We start from the raw sequence: 21080 nt of genomic DNA on the forward strand, positions 1-21080 counted from the left end.
GATGAAGGATTGAAGAAATATAAGTGGTGGGGATGTCTCCTCCACCTCTAGGACCTCACAATCACTCACAAACTCATCTCAAGCTCTCAGGACAACTTCTTCAAGCTTCGGTCTCTACGGATCTTCACACAGGAAAATCTCTCAAACTCTCTGGATCTTGGACCTTTCTTTCTCTAGAAAACCCTAGACATGCAGAAGCTTCAAGAAAAGACCAAACTCCCTTCCAAAATCTGATTTCAGGCTTAAATAGAAGGCTTTGTTCGTGCTTGCACACTTAGCGCAACTCTGAACTGCTTAGCGCGCATTAGTGAATTTCGGCTTAGCGCATGCCTTTCTCGCTCAGCGGATGGACTGAAGTGGTGCGCTTAGCGGGATGACCCTTTACTCAACGAACATGCACAGCTCATCCTTCTTCCAAATTCTTCCTCGCGCTTAGCCGAGGAATGTTACGCTCAGCGGATGGCTCGCTATGCCAATCTGCTAGCTTAGCGAGTGTGTGAACATCAACACTTCACAAACTTGCCTAATTAACCTGAAATTGAGAGAAAATGATTATTAAACACACAAAATGGAAGTACTAAGTATTTATTACCTATCTTTAACAAAAAGTAATTACAACACTACAAAATAAACATAAATTGGAGGAGTTTGATACAATTTACACAAGTTTTATACACGAAAGTTAGTCATATTCATCGACTAACAACTCCCCCAAATTTACAGTTTTGCTTGTCCTCAAGCAAATAAAGAACAGCTCACTGGTCCCCAAGTGACAATAACATGCAGTGACTATGTACAAAGGTGTATGCAACAAAAGTTACTGATTGCATGATAAGAGAATGAAGCAAAATGCCTTCATCACTTGTCTTTCACAAAGCATGCGGTTATCCAAAGAGAAGAATAAAATGTAACCTGTACAATTAGATGAAGTTAGGCATAAGACAGATATCAAGGAAAGTAGCTTAAACCACAATCTCATGGCTACTGTTTCACTTACGCACAAGTGTTTAAGCTATTCATTAATAACAACTAGCAAGAGGTCCAATCTTTGAACTTCATCTCAAGCCATAAAGTCAGAAATACATGAACAGAATCAGAAGGACTTTCACAGGCTTGTAGTGAGGCTTGGCTACAAAAATCATTGGTTTTTCTAGGATTCAAAGGCTTAGATTCTAAGAGAGCACAAATCCTAGACTTATCCAAGTAATCTTTTCAATACATTTAGCTTAGTCACTAGCCTTTCACTTTAATTCATTTTTGACATTATTAAAACAATGCACATTTTCTTCGATTGCTCTTCTCTTTTTTTTTTTTTTAACGTACAACTTAATTGTTGTGTGTGCTGATGCTTTACCTTTTACTTTACATCCCAATCAACTCCACTCCCCCAAATTTGGGGTAAATTTTCCTTGAACCATATGCTCTTCTAGAATCTAAGCAAGGTATCTGGAGATAATCATTTATGTTTAGGGTTCAATTATTGACAATATCATTCAGCTCACAAAGGGTGCAAATGATACAATTATAATTTAAGGTAAGCTTTTTGGTCAAATGGCTTGTATATACACAATCATGGCCTTCATCATGTCCTCATTCATACATTTCATTCTAAAATTCATAGATTGATGCAAAGATTATTACTCACAGCTAGTCGTTCACTCACAGTTTAAGATCACACCCTCACCGGTTTTGGTTCAAGCTTTTCTTTCTCAATCAATCTGTCTACTGACTAACAATTCTAATTGCAAGTTCACATTCTTGTTCTTTCTTTGTCTAACATACACACTTGCTCAAACTCATGAAAAGAAGCACAAACTCCATCACAATCATGCATTCAATTCTGTACATTCTGTATAATATTTCTGATTCCTTCCCCACTCCTTGGTTTGCTAATATTGTGAATTATTTGGTTGCTTCTGTTTTTCCTCCCTAAGCATCTAAAGCTCAAACTGATAAAATTAAGAGCGATGCTAAGCATTATATTTGGGATGACCCCTATTTGTGGAAGTTGTGCAGTGACCAGGTTATTAGGAGATGCATTCCAGACCATGAGATTGACTCGGTCCTGCAATTCTATCATTCTTCCGCACCAGGTGGCCATCTTGGCATACAGAGGACAACTCGCAAGGTGCTTGATTGCGGTTTCTATTGGCCCACCATCTTCAAGGATGCGTGGAGAATCTGTAGCACTTGTGAGCCTTGTCAAAGAGCAGGCGGCTCACTTTCATGGAGACAGCAAATGCCTCAACAACCCATGTTGTTCTGTGAGGTGTTTGATGTCTGGGGTATAGACTTTATGGGGCCTTTCCCTGTCTCTTTTGGTTTTGTTTATATTCTCCTTTTTGTTGATTATGTTTCAAAATGGGCGGAAGCCAAAGCCACCAGAACTAACGATGCTAAGGTTATTGTGGATTTTGTTAGATCTAATATGTTTTGCAGGTTTACAATCCCTAGAGCCATCGTTAGTGATCAAGGCACCCATTTTTATAACAGATCCATGTATGCCTTGCTCAAAAAGTATGGGGTCGTGCACAGAATTTCCACACCTTACGACCCCCAAACTAATGGGCAGGCTAAGATTTCAAACAAGGAGATAAAAAGGATCTTGGAGAAGATTGTGCAGCCGAACAGAAAGGATTGGAGCACCAGACTGGATGATGCTCTTTGGGCGCATAGGACTGCCTACAAAGCACCCATAGGAATGTCTCCTTATCGGGTTATTTTTGGCAAGGAATGTCATCTTCCTATAGAGATAAAGCACAGAGCCTACTGGGTTGTAAAGACCTGCAACTTCTCTATTGATCAGGCTGGAGAGGAAATGAAGTTGCAACTAAGTGAGCTAGATGAGATCCGTTTAGAAGCCTATGAGAATTCCAAATTCTACAAGAAGACCAAGAAGTTCCATGACTGCTTGATAGCTAAGAAGGACTTCATGGTTGGACAGAAAGTTTTATTGTATAATTCTAGGCTCGGACTCATGAGTGGTTAGTTGAGGTCAAAGTGGATTGGTCCTTTTGTGGTGACTAATGTTTTTCCTTATGGTACAGTTGAGATCAAAAGTGAATCCACAGATAAAAGCTTCATGGTCAATGGACACTAGCTAAAACCTTTCCTCAAAAATCCCTCTTTGGTGGATGTAGTGGTGGAGGAGACCTCCTTACTTCACCCTACTTCTCTTCCGCCATGACTTAGGGAGTTTTCTTTTTCTGTCTCCTTCTTTACTTTTATTGCACTTGTCCAAATTTATTGATTGTTCTGATTACTCTTGATCTTATGATTGTGCTACATTGAGGACAATGTGTTGTTTAAGTGTGGGGGGAGATTGTTCTTTGTTTGGGGTTTTCTAGGTTAATTTTGTTATTTTGGTTTTATGTTTTGTGTACAACATTGCATGTTTCTCTTTGAATTCTAGGTTATGTACAGGTAATGGGTAATTGTTTTTGAAATAGGAGTTTCTTGGCATTTTGTGAATTGAAATTCTTGTTTTTCTCTACATGTCAAGTTAGTTTTGAAAGGTTGAATTGAAAGTGATAGATTTACCCTTGGTGAGATTTTGAGCCATCATCATCTATTTTATTCGGTGTGTTATGCCCCATTGATTGCTTGCACAATAGCCTTGGTTTGACTCTTGTTGATACTTCTTGGTTCACATGCATGTTGGGAGATGATTTAGGCATTTTGTTCTTATAAGCCTCTAGCCAAACGAGCCTACCTTGAATTAATTCCTTTGATAGCCCTTTTGAGCCTATGTTCCCCTTTCTTTGTTTTGAAGCTCATTACAAGCCTTAAGTGAAAAACCATGATCTCACCCTACCCTTAAGGAATTTTGGAGCTTTGGAATTGTTTTGCGAATAAGTGTTGGGGGGTATGTTTCATAGGATGATATGTTTTTTTTTGCCATGCTTGATGATGTATTTTTGCCATGCTTGATGTATATACATATATTGCCTAATTTTTGCTTTATTTTTCAAATATTCAAAATGCTTTCAAATGCTAATGTTCAATAAAAAAAAAAAGCAGAAAAAGAATGAAGTTGAATAAATGAGGTCTTGTTTTGAGGACTTGGACTGGTTTGAGGACTTGGTTGATTTTGTTGATATTGGAGGTTTTGGGTTTACTTTTTATGCTTAATTTTTAATTTTGGTTTTGGGTTTACTACTTTTGCTTAATTTCCACTTATTCCCCATTGTTCCTCTATTCCTTTGGGTTTTAGCTACTTATCCCATACTTTCCTCTACCTTGTCCCTGGCCCCATTACAACCTTAAAAGACCTTTTGATCCTCATGTGCATGTGTTTGTGGTGTTTGGTTGTCAATTTTAGAGTCTTGCCAAGTCTATGTGGTGTTTGTTTTTCATGGGTGCTCTGAGAGTAAACAGTAGCCTAGACACTTGAGAGATAGAGTGCGTATCTTGTGAGGATTTATCACTTTTCATACAATTCTTGATTTGATTGACTACCTTGCCATGTTTAAGGTGCTTGGATGATTTTCATGACTCTCTTGATTCTTTAACTCTTTACGTGTTGGATGTTGCCCATTCCTTTCATTCCTTGAGATTCATAGAGAAATATGTAAATGTTTTTGTGTTTGTTTGTCTCTGGATTTGTTCCTTGCTCTGCTTTGTGATTTTGCCCAGGAGTGCAAAAGGATAAGTGTGGGGGAATTTGATGTGTCATTATTTTCTCATATTTCGTACCCCTTTCTATCACCATTTTAATTACTAATTAGCCTTAATTGTCAAATTAATTATGTAGTTTTATCATTTGGGCCTACTTGACTAATTATGTGTTCTAATTTAATTTCAGGAGAATTATAAGCAATTGGGCTTGGATCCGGAATTGGGCTGAACCGGCTTGGACTTGAAGAGAGCAGACAATTTTATTTGTCGTCCAGTTTTATTTTATTTTGTTTTTGGGCTGTATTTTTGTAATTGGGCCACCAGACCTTATTGGGCCCAAAAATCAAATTTGTAAGCTTTGGGGCTTAGTGACCTTTAGTGAGCCTAGCTACTAGGGTTTTAGGTGTGGGTCGATTACTGTTCATGTAGAGAGATATCGTAGGGTTTCATTTTTCAGTTTTTTGTGTTACTGTTCACGCGCATAGTACTGTTCATGTAGCAACTCCATTTTCCTTTTCTGCTTCAAATTCCAATTTCATTTTCTTCTTTTATTTCTAGTTTCATTTTCATCTCTGTCTTCTAATTTTAGTTCGTTTTCTGCCTTTGATTTCCTATTCTTTTCTGCATTTCATTTCCAATTTCAATTTCATTTTCGGTTTCTGTTTGTAGATTCATTTTTGTTTCTCTGTTGCAATTAGTTTCTAGTTGTTGTATTTCGTTTATGTTGCTGGGTTGTATTTCGTTTAGAGTTCTGTATTTCATTTGTTGTTTCCAGTTTTGTTTTGGTTAGTTGGGTTCCATTTTGTATTTGTTGTTGTTTGTTTTTGTTCTGTTTGTATTTCTGTTTTTGTTTTCGTTTCTGCTATTAATGGAAGGCTGAATCTCTAGTGTTGTTTTCTCTTGAGGATTAAGCATAGCTCTCTTTGAGGTTTTGTTTTTAATATTAAATTCTGATGAGTTTTTTTTTCCCCTTCACCAATTATTCTGTATTTGTTGCTGATATTAATCCATGCATGCTTAATGCTTGCTTAATTGTCTCTGTGCTTAATTAACGTTCATGCTTAATGGACATGTGAGAGGAATTAATTGGTGTATGTGTTGCTTAATCACATAATGACAGCCTTGTGGTAATTTTCGCTTAGTTAATTAATTTCGGGTTGGATTAAGTGGTTGAACTGATTAGGGATAAATTCAAGTAACCTAGGATAAGAGACTTGCTTTTGAATCAAGGGGAAACAACATGTTTTAGTTCTGTTATTTTTTAATTCAAGTTTGCTTGCTGTTTAAATTACAAAAACAAACAACCCCCCCATTTGTTACTATTTTATTATTATATGTTATGAACGTTTATTTGATCATTGCTCACTGGGAGACGATCTAGGATCACTTCCTAGATACTGCATTTTAATGTTTATTTGATTCGGGTACGACTCTGATAACAAACTTACTCTAAATTTGGGGGAGGGAAGTCAATTAGAATGAAAAGAAAAAGGTTAAGCATCAGCACACACAACAAATAAGTTGTATGTTAAAAAAAAGAGAAAAATAAAAGAATAAATTGTGTTGTTACAATAAGGTCAAAAGCAACTTAAAAGGAAAAGATAGTGAGAAAGCTACTCGTATGATACAAGATCATTGGGATAAGTCTAGGACTTGTGCTCTCTTAGAATCTAAACATTTGAATCCTAGAAAAACCAATAAATTGTTGTAGTCAAGCCTCACTACAATCCTAAGAAAGCCCTTTTGATTTTGTTTATACATTTCGGATGAAATTCAAAGGTTGGATCTCCTGTTAGTTGTTATCAATGAATAGCTTACACACTTGTGCTTGAGTGAAATAGTGGTCGTGAGACTGTGGTTTAAGGTACTTTCCTTTATATCTGTCTTATGATTAACTTCATCTAACTGTATAGTTCACATTTTATTTTTCTCTTTGAATAACTGCATATTTTGTGAAGACAAGTGATAGGTACACATTGCTTCATCTTTCTCATCATGCAATCAGTAATTTTTTATGCATACACCTCTGTACATAATCACTGCATGTTGTTATCACTTGAGGACAAGTGAGTTGTTCTTGATTGCTTGAGGACAAGCAAAACTGTAAATTTGGGGGAATTGTCAGTCAATGAAAATGGCTAACTTTTGTGTATAAAACTTGTATAAATTGTATCAAACTCTCCCAATTTATGGTTATTTCGAAGTTTTATAAGTATTTTTTGTTAAGTATAGGTGATAAATACTTAGTATTTTCATTTTGTGTTTTTAATAATCATTTTCATTCAATTTCAGGTTTATTAGGCAAGCTTTGGAAAGTGTTGTTTTTCACCTTCTCGCTAAGCCAATCTGCTGGCTTAGCGAGCGTCCGCTAAGCGCAACACTCTTGGGCTAAGCGCGAGGAAGACTCTAGAAGAAGATGAGTTGTACAGGTTCGCTAAGCGCACCGCTTCATCTCACTAAGCACACCGCTTCAGTTCATCCGCTAAGCGAGAAAGGCGCGCTAAGCCAAAATCCACTAATGTGCGCTAAGCGGTCCATAAGTGCGCTAAGCGCACAAGCACGAACAAGGCCACCTATTTAAGCCTGAAATCAGATTTTAGAAAGAGAGTTTGGATTGGGATTCAGAGCTTTGCATGTCTAGGGTTTCTAGATAGAGAAAGGTCCAAGTTCCAGAGAGTTTTGAGAGATTTTGCTATATGAAGATCTGCAGAGACCAGAGCTTGAAGTAGGAGCCAATTTGAGAGCTTGAGATGAGTTTGTGAGTGATTGTGAGATCCTCGAGGTGAAGGAGACATCCTCATCAGTTGTAATTTTGCAATCTTTCATCTTGTTCTTCTCTTTGTTGTTAAGAAGAATTCTTGGTATGGAAAGCTAAATCCTCTGTTGGATCTTCCCTGTAGGTACCTGATGTAAATATATTTCTATTTATTTAATGATGTTTTGTGTGTTCTCTGTGCTATCTGCTTTTCATTCCAGTATGCCTTTACCTTGATCGCGTAGATGCATGCTTTGTTAGGGTCATTCAACAGTGGAAACTGGTCTGACTCTAAAGTCCTTGATAGTGCAGGGCTGAGTTGTCATGCTTTCACAAGGAATCGGGGTGCGATAATTTAGTTGAGTATGTGTGTCTTAATGCGGTCCTGGTTGAGTTTAGTCTTACAAGAGGAATCTGCGGATGATGCTTGATCAGGATTAGGCTAAACTATCATGAGGAATCGGGGTTTAGTATCTAAGGAGACACCATAAGAACACATGAGCATTGTTAGATAGAGAATATCTTTTTAGCATCAAACACCTATTAGGAAAACCAACATGTTCTGTACTTGATTTTACACATCATTTCTCTCGTGTGATTTTCTTTCTTTTTGCACAGATAGTTTGTACACCTGTTCATATTCACACTTACCTTTACACACCAGACACCTATTTGTTGAAATAGCTTACCAAATAACACAAGTTCCCCAAGTGTTCGATACTCGGTTCTTACCATTTTATACTACTTGTGTGATCCGGTGCACTTGCCGGAACCAGCGAACACCTGGGCGAGCTATTGTGCAACCTCCTCCCCTCATTTTCCTATAAATAGGCGTGAGGGGCTGAGGGGAAGGGGTTCAGCATCATTTATAAGAAGCTTTCACTAAAATTAGTGAGAAGAAGGAGAAAGGAGAAGAAAAATCATGGCTAAGGTGCTTTCGTAACGCTTCTGTAACATTTCTGTGATCAATTTCGTGACCGTTCTTCGTCCTTCTTTGTCTGTTCTTCATCGTTCTTCGATCTTCGACCAGTTAGTTTTTTGTGAAGCTTTGATTTCATTCTATTAACCCTTAGGGGTCCATTCTTGCTTTGCATGTCTTCATCTTCATTCTTCTACCATCGGTGATCTTTTTCTTTGTTTAAAGCGAATTTTGATCGATCGTTTAAGCCGTAATCTCACTTAATCAATGTTAAAATGAATTTCAACCGATCATTTGTGTTGTAATCTCTTTTAATCACCATTAAAATAAAATTCAACAAATTGTTTGTGCTATAACCTCAGTTAATCATCAAAAAAATAAGTTTCAACCGCTCATTTACTTTGAAAGTTCTCTTTAAATGAGTTGGAAAATAACCAAGTGAAAATAAAACTAATAATCAAACTTTTGTCCAGAAGAAAATCGCTTGAATCCTTTCAAAGGTCCAACGCCTTAAACGGTCTTTTTGCTTTTATCGGTTAAAATGAACCGTTTAAAAGTCTAAAATCAGTACTCCACATAACTTTCTTGCTTTTCAAAGAACTACGTAGGTCTGAGTTCCTCATCGCAATTGAGGATACGTAGGAGCAAGAGCCCCACTCTTATCGACCCCAAAAAGATAAAAAATGTGAAAAAGGGAAAATAAAACAAACTTGAAGTCATGATTTTGCACATTTGATTAAAGGTTGCGGTCCCTTGTGGCGGACGCGTGGGGTGCTAATACCTTCCCCGTGCGTAAGCAACTGCTGAACCTTTTATTTTCAAAATTTGTAGACCTACTTTTGGTTTTTCTAACGTTTTCCTCTAATAAACTTTGATGGCACTCCGCGCGTTTTTCCTTCCATGGAAGACGCATCCGTGAGTCTCGCGTCGCCCTCCCGCTGAAGGGTAGGTTGCGACAACCTTGATCCGCCAAAGCCTTTGCTTTCTCCTCCAAGTGCTTCCTTGGTATTCCGACCACCCCATTTCTATTTTGTTTTACTTGGTCCAATTCTTGTGCCGAGATTTTGACCACTTTGGATATTCTTGCCATGGAGGGGTAGAAACCAGAAAAGAGATACGGTTTTCTTCCTTCTAGTGGGCATCCCAATATCTCTTCAAATTCTTCTACGGTTGGTACTAATTGAGAGTCCCCAAACGTGAAGCACCTTAGCGGCTGATCGTAATACTGAGTGAGGGATGCAATGGCTTCAACAGAGACTTCTATCATAGTTAGATCCCAGATCTTCCCATATGTCTTGCGGAAAGCTTGACGTTGGAGTTGATCCATCAACTACCTTAACTCTTACGAACTGGAAACTTCTAGGCTTTTGATTTTGACATGATAGAACCTATTCTTAAACAAAGGTGCTTGATTCGATCCCATGTTTTGCTAGAATGAAAAATTCTGTTGATCAATACTTCGACACCCCATCATGAAGGAAATATGATGAATGCATGAGGGAATGCTTACGCTATGCATGACACAAATGCATTTTACAGACACAAGAGCCCAGAAGATCATCTCTTCTTACTCACAAACATTTGGGCATCCTGGCTCATTTGCAATCATTATTATGGTGCCCCATGCATGTATTTAAGGAAGTGATGCGAACCTTCCGACATCCCGGGACCAAATGACAAGACAAATGCAATGCATGAGTGATGACATAATCCGGGAACACATGCCTGAAAGCACATGGTTGATATCATGAAAAGAAACATGCTAGACGGACAAGCATGGTAACACAATCAAATAATGCTGAGAAGACATAACAACGCACACAAACATGACGTTATAAAAATATGCATGGTAATGTCAAGGAAACAAACATGTAGCGTGTTTGCTCCATGCCCCAATTTTAGGAACCTAATGGGGGGAACTAAAAGCTCGCTATTTAGTGATAATTCCCAAGGTGGTTGCACCTAACTTTCAAAGGTTTCTAGATATGTCATTCCCTTTGATATCAAACATTGTGGCGGTAGGGACTACCAGCGACAACGTATCATCAAAGAAAAAACACTAGATGAGGTTTCCATGTCATCAAGCTGCTGGACAAGTGGCCTCAAAAATTTTAAGAAAGGGGGGTTGAATTAAGATTTTGTTGACTATTCCTAATTGAAAATTTCCCTTTCTTAGATATTCCCTAGATTCAATTATTTCTTTAATTGTAAGTTACTCGAATAACAAATAAGGAGAAGTAAACTTAAAGAAATATAAACACAATAGAAATTAAAAGAGATTAAGGAAAAAGAGAATGCAAAACCAGATTTATACTGGTTTCGGCCACAACTCGTGCCTACGTTCAGTCCCCAAGTAACTCGCTTGAGATTTCCACTATCCTTGTAAAATCATTTACAAGCAATGAACCACAAAGGACTTCCCTCCTTTGTGTTTAGTGATTAAAACCAAGAAGTTATTCCCACTTCTTGCAATGAATCCCAAGGAACATTGGTCCCTTGTGTCCAGTGATAACAACCAAGAAGTTATACCCACTTCTTGTAATGAACCCAAAAGACGTTGGTCTTTTGTGTCCAGCGATCAACCAAGAAGCAAATCCTGCTTCTTGTAATGAACACAAGCAACGTTGGTCCCTTGTGTTCAGTGTTTGCAACCAAGAAAGACCTTCTCTTGAAAACAGTCACCAAGAGTAGGTCTCTTGAAAAGCTTTTTGTAAGAATGGAGGAGAGGAAGAAAATAGAATAGCACAAGTTTTTTCCCAATGAACTTTTCTTGACAAATCAAGTGTTGAACAAAAATTCTTAGAAAGATGTTGAGAATTATTGTTAATCACTGTGCTGAAATTCATGTCGTGGTCACATATTTATAGTCATTTGATGGCTCTTGAAGAACCATGTTAAAAGTTGTGACTCTTGGCAAAAACTAATCACTTTAAAAGTTGTGACTCTTTGGCAATTTATTTTTCAAAACCAGTCACTAGTAATCGATTACCATTATGGTGAAATCGATTACACAGTTTATTTTATTGAAGGTTGTGAGTCTTCATGTTAAAGTTTGAAATCCAACGTTCAAAACCACTGGTAATCGATTACAAATATTGTGTAATCGATTACACAATTTTGAAAATTTTTTGTCACAAGTTGTGACTCTTGAGATTTGAAATTCAATGTTCAAAAGCATTGGTAATCGATTAAATGCCCATTGTAATCGATTATTACTTTGTAAAATAGTTATAAAACTGTTTTGGGCTTCTGGTAATCGATTACTGCCTTATGGTAATCGATTACCAGAGAGTAAAAACTCTGGTAAAAGATTTTTCTTTGAAAAATTCTTTTGGACAAATTGTGTTATTCAATCTTTTCTTTGAAAAATTCTTTTTATACTTATCTTGATGTTTTTCTTGAGGTTCTTGCATATCTTGAGTCTTCTCTTGAATCTTCACTTGAATCTTCTTGATTCTTTAATCTTGTTTGAATGAATCTTTAATAATCTTTGGCATCATCAAAATACTATTGGAAGCTTTGCTTCTACAATCTCCCCCTTGTTGATGATGACAAATCCTAAAATCAAGAGAATATATACAATATTTGATCTATTGTTCACTCATCTTTTTCTCGCCCTTTCTTTTTGAATTTATGCTTAATTTAAAACTTTGTAAATATAATATATTGATTTCTAAAATACCCATTTTTCTCTCCCCCTTTGGCAACATCAAAAAGCCAAAGTGCGTGAAAAAAATAAAATCATACATAAATAATTTTAAAGCATACCCAACATAATTTTAATAACACATTCATAAATTTCAGTCATAGTCATATATCAACAAAATAACCAAGTTTAAACACATCAACTTAATAACCAAGTTCAATCATAATCAACTAAGTACCAAATAAGTAAACAAGGTAACCAAGTTTAGAAAATAAACAACTAACATAATGTCATAAAATATAGCCAGATACACGGCAAAGAAATATTAATCTAAATCTATGAAGGCGGTGGTGGAAGGTCGAAGCACTAACGGATGAAACTCACATCCTCCTCAAGCCGATCAATATGAGTATCCATGTCTGCAAATCGTGTATCAATGCGGCTTTCCAGAGAGTCAAAACGCTCACCGATATACGTGTGTAGTCCATCCAGTCTATCAAGAACGTTTTGCATAAAGGATGAAGAGTCATCCCTCTGAGGAGGTGATGATGGAGAGCGGTCCTCTGCTGCCTGTGTAGGAACGTCCTTCTTCACCCAAGAGCCATCACGGTCTTTGCGGTATCCGAAGGAAGTAACAACTCCTGCCTCGATAGAAAATGATCTCTTGACTTGAACAAATGTCTAAGAGTCAAGAGGGACATCAAAATGAAACAAGAATAGAGTAATTAGATGAGGATAAGGAAGGGGTGCATTTGATCGCAATGCCTTTTGCATGCGATATCTAACAAGGTGGGCTCAGTTGATTTGACAACCGGTAAGTAAAACCCACATGACAACCAAGTCTTCCTCAGAAACCTGAGCAAGGTTAGATGACCGAGGAAAAAGGATACGCACAATCAGATAGTGCATGATGCGACATTCAAATGCCAATGATCCAGCAAGTAATATACCGGTCATATCCGCTTGATTGGTGCAAACCAACCTAAGGGCATCATGACTGGAGAAATCAAACTTCCAGTCCTCATCAATGGTGCCCTCAAATGGTACACCATCACTAGACAATTGGCTTAACTCAAAGAAAAAGGACTCATCAATAACCATTCTAATCCCATATACCTCGGAAACTAGAGTACCCTCCTGAATTTCTAAATTTGAATAAAAAGCTCTAACTAATTCAGGATAGAAAGGAAGTTTCATAGACATGAATTGGATTAACCTGGAGTTCTGAAATGCTTGAAAACATTCGAACATTTCATCATCAAAGAACTTCAAGTCAAGAAACTTAAGGTCTAGTATAGAACGAGACGAGAAAAAGGAAGTGTACCGGATACGTTGTGCTTTCGAAGAAAACAACGTGGAAGATGAAATGGAGGGAGGAATTGGTGTTGTCTGCACTCTAGAGGCTCCGTGGCTTTGAGTTCCGATGGCCACGGATGAGGTCGAAACGCCCTTTCTTTTCTTTGATGATTCTGCCAGTTTAGGAGTTTTTTTTGAAAATTTTGATCGATAGAGATAAAAGAGAATAAAAAATGATGAAGAATGGGCTTTGTGGGAGGTGATTTGGTTGAGAAATGAAGGAGTTATGTGATTTTGAAGTTTTGAGAGAAAGGGATGTGTCGCGGAGGAGAAAACGCGAAGGTTGTGTTTCTGTCGTTTCATATTTATAGGAGTAGGAGAAGACGCGTTGTAATCGATTACACAGTTCTTGTAATCGATTACCAAAACTAATACTTTATATGTAATTGATTACATGGAAATTGTAATCGATTACAAGAAGTTTGTTCTACTGTAATCGATTACTCATAGTGGTAATCGATTACCAAAGAATCAAAACTTAATTCTAAGTAACAAAAAAAGTAGTTATGAACACATACATGGTAATTTTTTACTTAATTCAATTATTTTAGCATATCAACAGAATTTAATCATATCAAATTATACATAATCAATTTAAGCATAATCAACTAAAAATTCAATCAATCATGTAAATTCAAATTTTTTAAACTAAATATAGTTAATTAATCATAGTAAATTTTAATATAATCAAACAGTTTCAACAATTATTTTCTATTAGCCACAATAATAACTTAACTGAAAATACTAATCATACCTTAATTTATAGAGATAGTTTAGATGTTACCTCTTTTAAGATTTTACCGATAGTGTTGTGAAGAAGATGTTTTAAGAGACAATCTACATTTTTTAGAGTCATCCTCCTCACTTTCATAGTTCTTTGTTAAGAGGTTTATCTCTTCTTTCTCAGAGCCTTCAGATGAATCATTATTGTCCCAAGCAATGTAGGCTTTCTTAGCCTTCCTTTCTCCATAATTTTTCTTTTTAGTTTTCTCAGTCCATTGCTCATTTGTTGGACAATTTGCCTTTATATGTCCAGGTTGATTACACTTGTAACACCTTAGGGTTAGAGAAGTCTCTTGTGATCCCTTATTTTGATTGAAATTTTGAGATCTTTGATTTCTTCTTGTTTTGATAAATTTGTGAAATCTTTTCACAAATAGAGAGAAGTCTTCTTCATCATTCGAGTCCTTGTTGTCAATATCTTCTTGGAAGGAGGATGAGGCTTTAAGTGTTATTCCCCTTTTTCTTTTGTCACTTTCTTCATTTTGATTGAGTCTTTGCAATTCCATCTCATGTTCCTGCAACTTTTCAAATAATGTGGCAAGAGACATACTAGATAGATCTTTAGATTCAGTAATGGCAGTCACCTTTGGCTGCCATTCTCTATTTAGACATGTTAGAACTTTATTTATTAAATCCTCATTTGGAAATGTTTTTCCTAGTGATGCAAGATGATTAACTATGTGAGTGAATCTTTTCTTCATATCTTGTATGTTTTCATTTGTTTTCATCCTAAAAAGTTCATATTCATGGGTTAGAGTATTAATCCTAGATTTCTTAACATCGATTGTGCCCTCATGTGTGAGTTGAAGTGTGTCCCACATCTCCTTGGCATTTGTACAATTTGAGATTCTAAAATATTCATCTATTCCTAGGGCATAAGTAATGATGTTTTTGGCTTTAAGATTATATTGAACTCTTCTTCTATCTTCTTCAAACCATTGATCTCTTGGTTTTTCTGTTGTTGTGCTTCCATCTACTATAGTGGGTACATAAGGTCTTATTTCTATGGCTTCCCAAATGTTTAAATCTATTGCTTCAATGAAGATTTGCATACGGGTTTTCCAATAGTGGTAACCCTCTCCATTAAAGATAGGAGGCCTATTAATGGAATTTCCTTCTGGGAATAAGAAATTTGCTGAGGCCATATTTCTTGAAGTTTCAAAACATTCTACAAGAAACCTTCTCTGATACCATTTATTGGACAAGTGACCTCATAAATTTTAAGAAGGGGGGGTTGAATTAAGATTTTGTTGACTATTCCTAATTGAAAATTTCCCTTTCTTAGATATTCCTTAGATTCAATTATTTCTTTAATTGTAAGTTACTCAAATAACAAATAAGGAGAAGTAAACTTAAAGAAATATAAACACAATAGAAAGTAAAAGAGATTAAGGAAAGAGAGAATGCAAAACCGGATTTATACTGGTTCGGCCACAACTCGTGCCTACGTCCAGTCCCCAAGCAACCCGCTTTAGATTTCCACTATACTTGTAAAATCCTTTACAAGCAATGAACCACAAAGGACTTCCCTCCTTTGTGTTCAGTGATTACAACCAAGAAGTTATTCCCACTTCTTGCAATGAACCCCAAGGAACATTGGTTCCTTGTGTCCAATGATAACAACCAAGAAGTTATACCCACTTCTTGCAATGAACCTAAAAGACGTTGGTCTTTTGTGTCTAGTGATCAACCAAGAATCAAATCCTACTTCTTGCAATGAACCCAAGGAACATTGGTCCCTTGTGTTCAGTGTTTGCAACCAAGAAGACCTTCTGTTGAAAACAGTCACCAAGAGTAGGTCTCTTGAAAAGCTTTTTGTAAGAATGGAGGAGAGGAAGAAAATATAATAGCACAAGTTTTTGCCCAATGAACTTTTCTTGACAAAGCAAGTGTTGAACAAAAACTCTTAGAAAGATGTTGAGAATTATTGTTAATCACTGTGCTGAAATTCGTGTCGTGGTCACATATTTATAGTCATTTGATGGCTCTTGAAGAGCCATGTTAAAAGTTGTGACTCTTGGCAAAAACTAATCACTTTAAAAGTTGTGACTCTTTGGCAATTTATTTTTCAAAACCAGTCACTGGTAATCGATTACCATTATGGTGTAATCAATTACACAGTTTATTTTATCGAAGGTTATGAGTCTTCATGTTGAAGTTTGAAATCCAACATTCAAAACCACTGGTAATCGATTACAAATATTGTGTAATCGATTACACAATTTTGAAAATATTGTCACAAGTTGCGACTCTTGAGATTTGAAATTCAACGTTAAAAAATATTGGTAATCAATTACATGCCCATGGTAATCGATTACTACTTTGTAAAACAGTTATAAAATTGTTTTGGGCTTCTAGTAATCGATTACTGCCTTATGGTAATCGATTACCAGAGAGTAAAAACTCTGGTAAAAGATTTTTCTTTGAAAAATTCTTTTGGACAAATTGTGCTATTCAATCTTTTCTTTGAAAAATTCTTTTTATACTTATCTTGATGTTTTTCTTGAGATTCTTGCATATCTTGTGTCTTCTCTTGAATCTTCACTTGAATCTTCTTAATTCTTTAATCTTGTTTGAATGAATCTTTAATAATCTTTGGCATCATCAAAATACTCTTGGAAGCTTTGCTTCTACACAAGCTAGTCGGAGACTTAGCATGACCACAGATTCACCTCCGCTTCCTATGTTCCTATGGACCTGGGTATAGGGCCCTTAATAACTCACTCTGTGTGCAAAAAGTGTAGGTGTCGTGTGTGCATCAAATAAACAAATATTTATCAATGCACATATTAAATACACAACGACACAAAGTGTAAAAAAACATCAAGAGAGTTGCATGAATACAAGAACATAAAAGAAAGAAAGGGAAACAAACAAAGGGAAAGTCATGAAAAAAATGTATACTAATTAAATGGCCTAACTCTCTAAAAAAGGTCCCCGGTGGAGTCGCCAACTATCGCAATCTACCCTTCAGCGGGAGAGCGACGCGAGGCTCACAGGTGCATCTTTCAAGGAAGGAAAATGCACGAAGTCTCCACCAACATTTATTTGAGGAAAACGTTAGTAAAAACCAAAAGAGGTCCACAAATTTTAAGAATAAAAGGTTCGGGAGTCATTTACTTGTGGGGAAGGTATTAACACCTCATGCGTTTGCCTCAAGGGGCGGCAGCCTTTAATCCAATGTGCAAAGTCATGACTTCAATCTTTATTTTATTTTCCCTTTTTATGTTTTTATCTTTTTGGGGTCGAAAAGAGCATGAATCTTGCTCCTACGTATCCTCAATTGCGATGAGGAACTCAGACATATGTAGTTCTTTGAAAGCATGAAAATTATGCGTAGGATTGATTTTGGACTTTCGAACGATTCATTTTAACTGACAAAAGGAGAAGAGATTGTTTAAGGCATTGGACCTTTGGACGAATTCAAGCAATTTTTATGGATAAAAGCTTGATTATGAGTTGATTTTAGCTTTGGTTTCACTTGGTTACTTTCAAACTCATTAAAAGAGGACTTGCAAAGTAAATGACTGGTTGAAACTTTATTTTCAATGATTAACCAAGGTTACAGCACAAACGATTGGTTGAATCTTTATTTTATAGATTAAGTGAGATTACAACACAAATGAACGGTTGAAATTGATTTTGACAATGATAAAGTGAGATTACAACACAAACAAATGGTTGAAATTAATTTTAACAGTGATAAAGTGAGATTACGGTATAAACGATCGGTTGAAACTCGCTTTAAACATTGAAATGTGATCATTGATGGTAGAAGAATGAAGATGAAGATATACAAAGCAAGGATGGACCCCTAAGGGTGCATAGAATGAATTCAAAGCTTCAAAAATAAAGACTAACCGGTCGATGAATAAAGAACGAACGAAGAACAGACGAAGAACGATGGAGAACAATCACAGAAACGTTACGAAAGCGTCTCGGCCTTGTTTTTTCTTCTTCTTTCTCCTTCTTCTCACTAATTTCACTCAAAATCTCTTTATTTTAGGTGTTGGACCCTTCTCCTCAGTCGCCCCCTCACGCCTATATATAGGAAATGAGGGGAGGAGGTTGCATAGTAGCTTGCCCAGGTAAGCTACTTGCTTCCTCCAAAAGTAACCTAGCTCGCCCAGGAGAACTGGTTACTTTAACCCTAAGCTTCCTAGTGGGCCCAGGGGCTGAAAAATGCCCCAAAAGTGACCCTTTTTCCCTTTTTTGAATACTTTGCACATTTCCTTCTGAAACATCACAAAACCCTTCAGATTGCGTGGCAATTAGTGTTAAGCAGCTCAATTCGGCTGGCGAGAGTCCAAATGTTGGCAAACGATCATCCCTAAACGAAATTAGGGTATGACACCCTCAATTTTAGCGAGCTCTCATGACATAAATGATTGAAGTAATGCTCCGTGATGGGATCATCCGTCCTAGCACGAGCCCTTTTTCTTCCTAGGTGCTTTTGGTTCGAAAGAAAGGCAACACATGGCCTTTTTGTGTCAATTATCATGCCTTGAACGCTATTATGGTGAAGGACATGTTTTCGATACCCACTGTTGTTGAGTTGAGGGACGAGTTACATGGTGCCATTGTTTTCTCCAAATTGGATTTAAGGTCAGGCTATCATTAGGTGTTTCTCAATCTTAAGGATACCTTCAAGACTACGTTTAGGATAGTGGATGGACACTTTGAATTCTCGGTCATGCCAGCTTGTCTAATTCCCCATCAACCTTCCAAGCAACTATGAATGAGGTCTTTACACCATTTTTGCATGGATTTTATTTTGGAGTTTCATGATGACATTCTTGTCTTTAGCAAACACTAGTCTTCCCACCTAGAACATTTACACTAAGTATTATATCAATTGCAGAAGCATAGTTTATTTGGTAAATTTACTAAGTGTGATTTTGGGGTTGCCTAAGTTTCATACCTGGGTTATGTGATCTCACAAAAAGGTGTTGTTGTTTCTCCAAAGAAGGTGTGTGTGATTCTTGATTAGCCAACCCCACTTTTCGCTACTGCCCTTCGCACTTTCCTTGGCCTCACATCCTACTACCACTATTGGGTCCAACATTATGTGCATATTGCAAGTGCCTTGATTGAGTTATTGCATAAACACTCTTTTGTGTGGATGGAGCAAGTTAGTGCTACCTTCCAATCTTTGAAAGATGCAATGACTTTTCTTCTAAGTTCTGCATCTCCCCAATTTTGATCTCACCTTTGAGGTCACCATAGATGCTTCCGGCATGGCAGTAGGCATTGTCTTATCTCAAGAAAATCACCCATTGTTTTTTATAGCTGCAAACTATCGTCTAGAATGTAGGTTGCCTCATCCTACGATCATGAGATGTTTGCAATCACCTCAACAATGAAGAAGTGGCATCATTACCTTCTTGGTCGGTATTTTTGCATTTACCATGACCAACAAAGTTCGTACGGTCTTGTGCAACCAAACAATTCAAACACCATCTCAACTAAAGCTTTTGGGGTTCAATTATGATATTCTTTATACACCAAGGTGCATGAACTTCATTATTGATGCTCTTTCCAGGATTCTAGAGGGTTTTGAATTGTTGATGGTGGTGGTTTCATCCCGTCAACCATTGTTAATAGATCAATTGCAATAATTTTATGTGAACCATCATGCGGGGAAAAAACTTTTGCAAAAGTTTCAAGAAGGAGATGAGCACAAAGGATTTACCTTTATAGATGGTGTCTCGTATTTCCAACAGTGCTTATTTGTTCCACTAGAGTCTGCGCTTTGCTTTCAATTGCTTCAAGATTGCCATGCCACCCTTGCAGGAGGACACTCAAGTGTTAAAGGCATGCTTATATGTTTGGCAGCTTCCTTTTCATGGCCACACATGTGTCGGGATGTCAAGGAGTATGTGCAAACCTGTGAGATTTGTCAAAAGCATAAGTCTCCCAATCACAAATAGCATGGCCTTTTATAGCCTTTACCTATTCCCAATTAGGTCTGGAAAGACTTCTCTATGGATTTTATTACACACTTACCAGTGTCACAGGGGAAGTCAATTACCTAGGTGATTGTAGATTGTTTGACAAAGTATACTCACTTCAAAACATTACCAGCCAAGTTCTCCGTTGCTTCCGTTGCACCTATGTTCTTAAGTGACATCTACAAGCTTCATGACATGCCTAAGTTGATTGTCAATGATTGTGATCGTGTATTTAACAACCGCTTTTGGTGAGATCTCTTTCATTTACAAGGCATAACACTCGCTTTTAGTAGCACCTATCATCCTTATTCCAATGGAGAGACTGGGGTGACCAATCATATCCTACAAAGTTAAAAGCTTTCTACGAAACTCCTTCAACTACTCCACCTCCATTAACGACCCACGTCACTGAAACTATTATGCCTTTGGTGCCTTCTGCCATCCTAGAGAGCCACATGCTTCGTCTTGGCCGTGGCTACATTGATCAAGTGTTGATTCAATGGGAAGGGCTTTCACCTACGACAGCTACTTGAGAGGACAAGAAGGCTTTTTGCGACAACTATCCTTACTTTAACCTTGAGGACAAGGTTGTTGAAAAAGGAGGGGGTATTGATATGGGTCATGGTTTGACGTCTGACCCAAAGAGGGAAATTGGGCCCAATGTTGGTTCTCAGGGACTTCCAACATTTGTTGTTAATGGGCCAATTCTGCAAAGTGAGCCGAAAGAGCCTAGAACACAACGTGCAAAGAGAACATCTTAGTGGCTGAAAGATTACGTGAAGAAATGATGAAAGCAGTGGGTTTTGAGAATAAAAAACAATAGACTTTACTTAATTAAGTAAATATGAGCTGTATTTAGATTCCTTTTTGTTAGTAGTGGGCCAGAGGCCTAAAGTTTGTTACGCTGAAATATCTGTTGTATGTACTAGAGAATGAAAGAAAAAGGCAGAAAAATATTACCAGAATTTACCTCTGAATCTTCCCTTAAAATCTGGAGTCCCCTCCTACTGGAAAGGAGCATATCTTCTCCCTTATCACCTACAAAGGTTCAAA

At 37.1% G+C, this 21080-nt stretch overlaps 1 long non-coding RNA gene across 1 annotated transcript; it reads right to left on the reverse strand.

Moving 5' to 3' along the window:
* Positions 1-9: 9 nt before the first annotated feature.
* LOC114406317 lies at positions 10-20575 on the reverse strand. The gene is made up of 3 exons (XR_003665404.1): positions 20108-20575; positions 19769-19963; positions 10-532 (listed from the first exon to the last, which is right to left on the reverse strand). It is a non-coding gene; the product is annotated as an uncharacterized LOC114406317 (long non-coding RNA).
* Between the last annotated feature and the right edge of the window lie 505 nt (positions 20576-21080).

This window comes from Glycine soja, chromosome 3 (assembly GCF_004193775.1).
Source record: "Glycine soja cultivar W05 chromosome 3, ASM419377v2, whole genome shotgun sequence".
In the NCBI taxonomy this organism is placed as follows: Eukaryota; Viridiplantae; Streptophyta; class Magnoliopsida; order Fabales; family Fabaceae; genus Glycine; species Glycine soja.